This window comes from Galeopterus variegatus, unplaced genomic scaffold (genome assembly GCF_000696425.1).
Source record: "Galeopterus variegatus unplaced genomic scaffold, G_variegatus-3.0.2 Scaffold3524, whole genome shotgun sequence".
Lineage (NCBI taxonomy): Eukaryota > Metazoa > Chordata > Mammalia > Dermoptera > Cynocephalidae > Galeopterus > Galeopterus variegatus.
In genome coordinates this window covers 102293-109270 of record NW_007729635.1, presented here as the reverse complement: position 1 = coordinate 109270, position 6978 = coordinate 102293, and positions in this window count along the sequence as shown.

Sequence of the window (6978 nt, the reverse complement as noted above, 5' to 3'; positions counted from 1 at the left end):
GAACTTTGCAGGGAAAAGATAGATTTGTTTTCCTCCTAAATCAAGGCTTTCCTTCTCCCCCAAATAGTGGGCTGATAAATTACTTAATTGTTCTGTCTCCAAGGTGAATGCTGCCCGGCACTGTAGAAAGTTTTTTTTGTATATCATCTCATTTTTTCTTTCTTGAATGCAACCCTTTAAGGCAGGAAATATTATTGCTTTAAAAGATCATTTTACAGATAAGGAAATTTAAGGATTAGAAAGCTTAAGTAACTTCAAACCCAGGTCTTTATGACTTCAAAGCTTCTGCTCTAACTCAGTGGTTCTAAGTCATCAGCAAACGTCAGAATCACCTGGGGGGGGGGGGTGCTTGGGTCGTTGGGCTCCACCTTGAGAATTTCCCTTTCAGTGGGTCTGGCATAGGGTCTGAGAGTTTCCCATGATGCCAAAGCTGTTGGTCCTGGGAGCACACTTTGAAAAACACTGCTGTAATACCTTCTCAAACTTTTGTTGAACCCCTTCAAAAACTACAAGAAAACACATATGTATACTCCCACAGTGGAAATATAGCACTTTTAGGGGAAATCAGAAATAACTCTCCATCAGCAAAACTTTGATAACCCTAGTCCTAAATTAGATACAGGCACAACACACTGTATTAGATGACCTCTTCAGTGACTGAAGGTATTTTGTGGTGAGCTTTGCATTTCCCACCATGCCCAGGGCATATAACTTTGGCAATGCACTGCCTAACTCAGTGATTTATTGTTATCATTTGAAATAAAATTATTCTATCCATAGTAAAGAAAGCAAGAAATGACGGCCTGGAGATGGTTGTGGTTTGTCAATGGTAAAGCCATTGGTATAATGTTTATTTGTTTGTTTCTGAGGTTTTGAAAATTGCTTTAGAAAGCCTTGGGGCAGAAAGCTTCACTTAATTAAAATACTTTAAATCAAACCGCAGGAACTTCAGTTCATAAAGCCTCAGGGTACAGCTAGTGATTGTAAGAAACTCAAATGGAATAGGGTGGATAAATATAATAATATGGGGTATAACTTTTTGTTATTATTTCTCTTCACTGGCTTGGAATAATCAGGCGACAGAAATAGTAACTGAAAATCTTTAATTAACTATTGAAATTCTGAGGCTGTTCATTAATTGCTACACAACTGGTTTAGTGTTTCCCTAAAAGTGGCCTTGTAGTATTGGGAATAATATTCCAAGGATACTTAGTGAAGAAAGGATTCCCTTTTAAGGTAACTTGGAAATAGACATTGCCGATTTGTTTACAAATAGGTCTTAGAAGTCCTGCATAAAGCAAACGTCATTTCTATTTCCAAAAATGTCTTGACCACAGAGATTCTAACCCCCCACCCTCCCCAAGTAACACCTTTTTATAACCTATGGAACTAAAAAAGCTTTGAGAAAACACCATGTTTTATTTTTAAACCAGTATACTGAACCAGTTGTGTGAATATACTTTACTTTATAAAGCCCTGCCTCCTTTAACCCTTGTTTCCTACTTTTTCCTAAGTATTAAATTGTTTTTTTTTGTTGCTGAAATTTGGACCTGGACATACTTAGATTTGATGACTGAAACAAGCAGCAAGAGATGCTTGGATGGCTTTCTGAGTTTATCAGCAGGTAGGATTGGGTAAAGCCATAGAAATTTGGCCTAACTGAAGGGAAGATCAGTCAGAATTGTAGAAAGTTTGAAAATAAATTTAATTTCATTACCTCCAGTAGATATCTTTATTCCTTGAGTGTTGTCTGGGAAAGGTCCTGGGGGTAGTCTATTCTAATGACTAGAAAGGGATGATCTATAATTACAGTAGCACTTGTTTATCTGTGAAACGTACCTAAATTGTCTGAAAACTACTTACTTGCTCAATCAGTTAAATGTTTTTCTCTTTGGAAATATTAATTTGCTTAGCAAATTCACTTTTCCTAGGCACAGGAAAGTAATCTTCAGCCACTTTTCCCCTAGCTAGAGGAAAGGTAAACTTTAACCTAACCATTTTTCTAATTATCACACATTTTGAATTAATAGGGTCCAAATTAATTAAGGTTTTATTATAGTTTCATCCTTAGGAGACAAGGTTTCATTTCCCTCTTTTGAGGTCTTTTCTATCTGAATCAAAAGAAGATTAACCTCACCACTCTCATTGCTTAAAGCCAATGGGCTTCAACTTCTTTTTCCCTCCTCAACATACCTGAAGGTTATGAAACATTCCCACTGTAAGGAAAAGATGAAGTGTGGGGGGGCTGTAATTAGGAAAATCTCCCCAGGTGATTCTAATAAGCTCGCTGCCCCTTCCTGAGAATCCTGGCATTAAGCCTTTGATTAAAAACTTGTAACCCTCCCGCAAGAGTGGAATTGGGGCGGCCGGGGCAGTGGAGACCTTGACAGGACTCCAGCTAAGCCAGACTCTGTTGGCAGGAGGTTTTGTCACAAGAGGTCGGGTAAGAAAGGCATGGAGAATCACAGAGATAGCAGGCTACCCAGTCAGTCAGCATATTGCAGAAAATCGCCATAAGCATTATTAGCACTGCTGCCTATTTCCACCATGTGTACTGAACGTGGGGTGTTGAGAACCCAGGAACAGCCAGAAGGGAAGGAAGTTGAAGGCCTCAGAACAAACCCTGCCTTTGGGGCAAGCTGGGACCGAGATTTGCATTTAATCTGCTTGATGTTGGATCTGTGAATGAAATGAAAAAAAACTGCACCCAAGTATTTTCTATCCTTTCTTCAAATCTTGGCCACAGTATGCTGAGGTCTATAATAAAGAAATATGTTGCTGGATATGGGTTCATAAATGATATAGGTATATGCAAAACTAAGGAGAGGCTAAAATGTGATGTTTAGAAGAAATTAAATGTATGTTGGAATATTAAGAGAATCACCATAGTCATTGTTCAATTCCTATAATAATCTCTTTTGAAAATTTAGATTGAATAAAACAGTTGTTAAAGACAAACAAATATTTAAAATTTTCTTTTGCCTTGAAGCAAGATATTACATATGGATATATCCACCACCCCCCACCCCCCCAAAAGTATATATTTTTGGTGGCTGGCCAAACCCTTGACCTTGGTTTTACAACAGTGCGCGCTGAGCTAATAGGCCAGCCCTATACTTGCTTTTATATTGGTGTATTGAATCTTGTAGGCTATTAAACAGAAAGCTTTTTGAGAAATGACCTGCCCTTTCCTTATTCTCTTATTGATTTATTCTGTTCCAGGAGTAGTTGGATGCTTATTTAATTATATCCATATTTATTTAAGTTCCTCTTAACTAGTTATCCACATCTGCTACCATTCCTGCTGTCTTCTGAACATACTAACTTGAGGATACTAGTTGATTAAAGTGAAGGCTTTTGTAAAAGAGGATCTTCCCTCTCGTCTTGAGTACATATGAGTACTTAATGGCTGTTATGTTTACTTGTCAGGCTGAACTGGGTTTGGTTAATTGGGATTGGGCTGGTTGTTAAGAGATCTGTAGCTCTCATAGCTCTGTGGGTGTAGCAAATCACTTTAGCTCTCTGAGTTCAAGTTTCCTTATCCGTTGAATATGTTTTTTTCCTGAGGCTGTTTGTGATTTTATAGGTCAGTGACATCTACATTTAGGCCTCTCATTTTCTCAGATTTTAATAGACATGGTTTAGGATTAATGAAACCCTATCTATGAAACAAACATAATTGAACAATGGAAATAAAACAAAGAGAAGAAACCAAAAAACAACCTTTGCATGATACTTGCATGCTAGCCTCCCAAAACATTGAACCTTATCATAGATGCCCAAAGTTCCTGTTCCTTTTCTCATACTACTTGTATGTTAAGCAATTTATGGATCTGCCGAAGCTTTATTGGCAGGCCTGGGCTCCTGATGCCAACTTCCTGTTTTTCACTCACTTCTTTTATTCAACCTCTCAGATTCCTAAAACTACTCTTCTTGGAAGTACTTGTGAGGTTTTATGCTGCCTCTTGAGTTGCCAAAATTATATAAATTGATGTAATTTTTGTTCAGAAGAAAACTTTCTAAGAATACATTTGCTCTTCATAGGTCAAAAAGCCTGAGAACAGATCTCTCAGAAGCTCCTTTGTGAATGATGTATTGCCTGTTTACAAAATCAGCCATGGAGGGAGAATGGCTTTACTGAACGGTGGCTGCCCCAAGCACAGAAGGAAATAAGAGCTCCTAGAACTCCGTTTTGGGTCCTCCGTTTCCTGGCTCTGAGCCTGCAGATTTTCTGGATGGTTTTATGCCGAGCGATGGCAGTCACCCAACCCACGCTCCTGTTGTGTGGAAGAACAACTTGTTCATGAAAGTAGATGCCAGGCTCAGCCCCTGCCACCCTGGACCTGGGTCCTCTGACATGGAGTAGGTACGTGGGAAAGGAATGTGTTCATTTTTAACAACTTAACATATCTTTTAAACATAATTATACTTCATTTAAAAAAGTGTACCTTTTCCCCATAGTGGCATACTCCTTTACTGACATGAGTGAGTAATTGGAAATAGGGATGTCTGTTCACTAATGATCCTGTGTGCTGTCTCAGCAAGATACTGTACCAGACAGCGCTGGGAAAGCGATGTCATTCTGGTGGGCACCGCTCCCTCAGGCATGGTTGCCCTGATTTATGAAACTGGCAGTTGTTCTGGTTCTCATGATAGGTTGGGTTATCGTATTACATGACCTAATCCTGGATCTCAACCAGAGTGGGTAAATCTCTGCCATCTTTTGGCTAGATGACACATCAATTGTCACTTTACTTTTCATTGACTTACATACTCAAATACATTGAATTGTAATTCATTTGAGGCTTACGAAAAGAAAAATGGTTTTAAATTTGAAATGTTCCGCTCCAAGCAGATAAGACTGAAGGAAAATTAACTTGACTCTTATAATCCTCTAATTTAAAGCTAAGAGAAAAGAGGGCCTTTCACATCGTCCAGAAACATCCACCTCATGGAACAATTTATTGCTTGGTCTCAGGAACCTGAGACAGATTGGCTCCCTGAAGACCTGAGACTCAGAATTTACAAATTGAATTCTTACATGTTTTTCCCCATTTATTGAGCAATAGAATACAACTAAAGAATACAAAGAAACAAAAAACTTTGAGACAAAGGCAAAGGGAAGTTGGAATTTTATATAGACAGAAGAATAGACTCCTAGGGGTAGAATAAAGACCATTTTTGGTATGAATTAAGCCTGTACTTGGGTGATAGCAAGGAGATAAATATAATGTGGAACTTGGAACGAATAAATAGAAATCCTCATAGCTACTCAAACCATGTCTCTTTTAGTTTTATTATGTAGCTACAACAGAGCAGTTTAAAAGACCAGAATAAATGTGACCTAAACATTTGTCTGTTTTAGGTTTTACAAGTACAATTTGAATTAATCTGTGCCAAATAAGTAAGGAAAACTGTGAAAACAAATATATAATAGTTTAACATTGTACTTAAAATGGTATAGCACACTAGCTTAAATAGGCCCTAGATTTAAAATACATTATAAATATTATTTCGAGCATTTTTTGATGATTTTTTTCCCCCAAGTACAGCAGATAATGGCAAATTCAGTAGGATTTGGTAAGAGAATTTCATCAGACGCAATAAACAGGTAGAGTGAAAACTGATTATATTCTGATTTATGTAGTTCATTCATGTTCTGGGCTGTTTGTTCTGGCAAATGTACATTCCCTGATTCAAAAATGTCTATAAAGGTGATTTGGTTAAACAAAAAAAGGCTTTATGTCTAAGGTACTGTACAGCTGCTAATCATATTCTTCGTGCTCTGCTCTGTGTCTTCTACATGAGGCTTTGTCACCCTTTAGTACTGTTGTTTTCCAAGGATAATTTTTATCAAGAAAAAAGATGCAGGAAATGGGAGAAAATTCAAATCTTAATAGAGGTTTATTTTATTTCATTATTATTTTTTTAATCTAAGCTGGTTGGGTAAAAAACAAATAAAACAAACAAAAAAACAAAAACAAAACCTTCCCAAACAAATGTCATATTCAGTATTTATGGGTAAAATAGGAAAGAGTCCCTGTTGAACACATGAGCAATGATCATGGTGAAAGGTGAGAGTCCCTGACCTCATGGCACGAAGAGGACTTTTCTCACACTATGGTGGTGGAGGAGAGGGTCTCATTGCTGCTGGGCCGGGGAAGGTGGGCCAGGCGTCAAGGTGACATCAGTCACTCCTCTAGCAGATAGGATTCTAGGGCTCCATGCAGCAGTAAGTAAGCCACATAAGGGAAGTCAAAGCTGAACAATTGATTATGTGGCGAATGAGTGTTGAGCAAGTGTGCAGGGCTCTTTAGAAGAATATAGAGAATAGGAGAAGGAACTGGAAGGAGTTAGCCAAGTGCCAGGAGATGGGTGTTCTGGTCTAAGGAAACAAAGCACGTGGAGACAGAAAGCAACCGGAGAGTGGCCCAGGATCAGACTGGTGTGGTTAATGGGGGCCGGGCCAGGCCAGGCCTTACAGACCATATTAAAAATGGTGGTCTCTAGCCTAATATAACAAGAAGCCTTAGAAGTATTTTAAACAGAGGAGTGACATCGCCAGTTTTGCCTCTGTCATAATATTCTGATTATGCTGTGTCACAGTCAAAAATTCTGAATTTTTTGTCATTTCTAAGTTCCAGGGGGAAAGTCTCATTATGACTCTTATGTAATGGCACAAACTCATTCCAGTTGGGGACTGACTTTATTACCTAATCTAGAGAAGGCCATTAGACTTTTACATGGAGAAAGAAATTCGTATTATAGTAACTAAAATTGTAAAAAGAGAGTCAATTTATAAAGAACTGCTTGTTATAAGAAGCTTTTAAAAAGCAACCTTTCTAGTGTTTTAATATTTGTTCTGGAAAGTTTAAATATAGTTTTGATAGAATAATAATGTACTTATCCGACCAACTCTCCTAATTTCCATCACTGTAATTTTTCTCATATACTTTGTTTAATCTTTAAAATCCAATA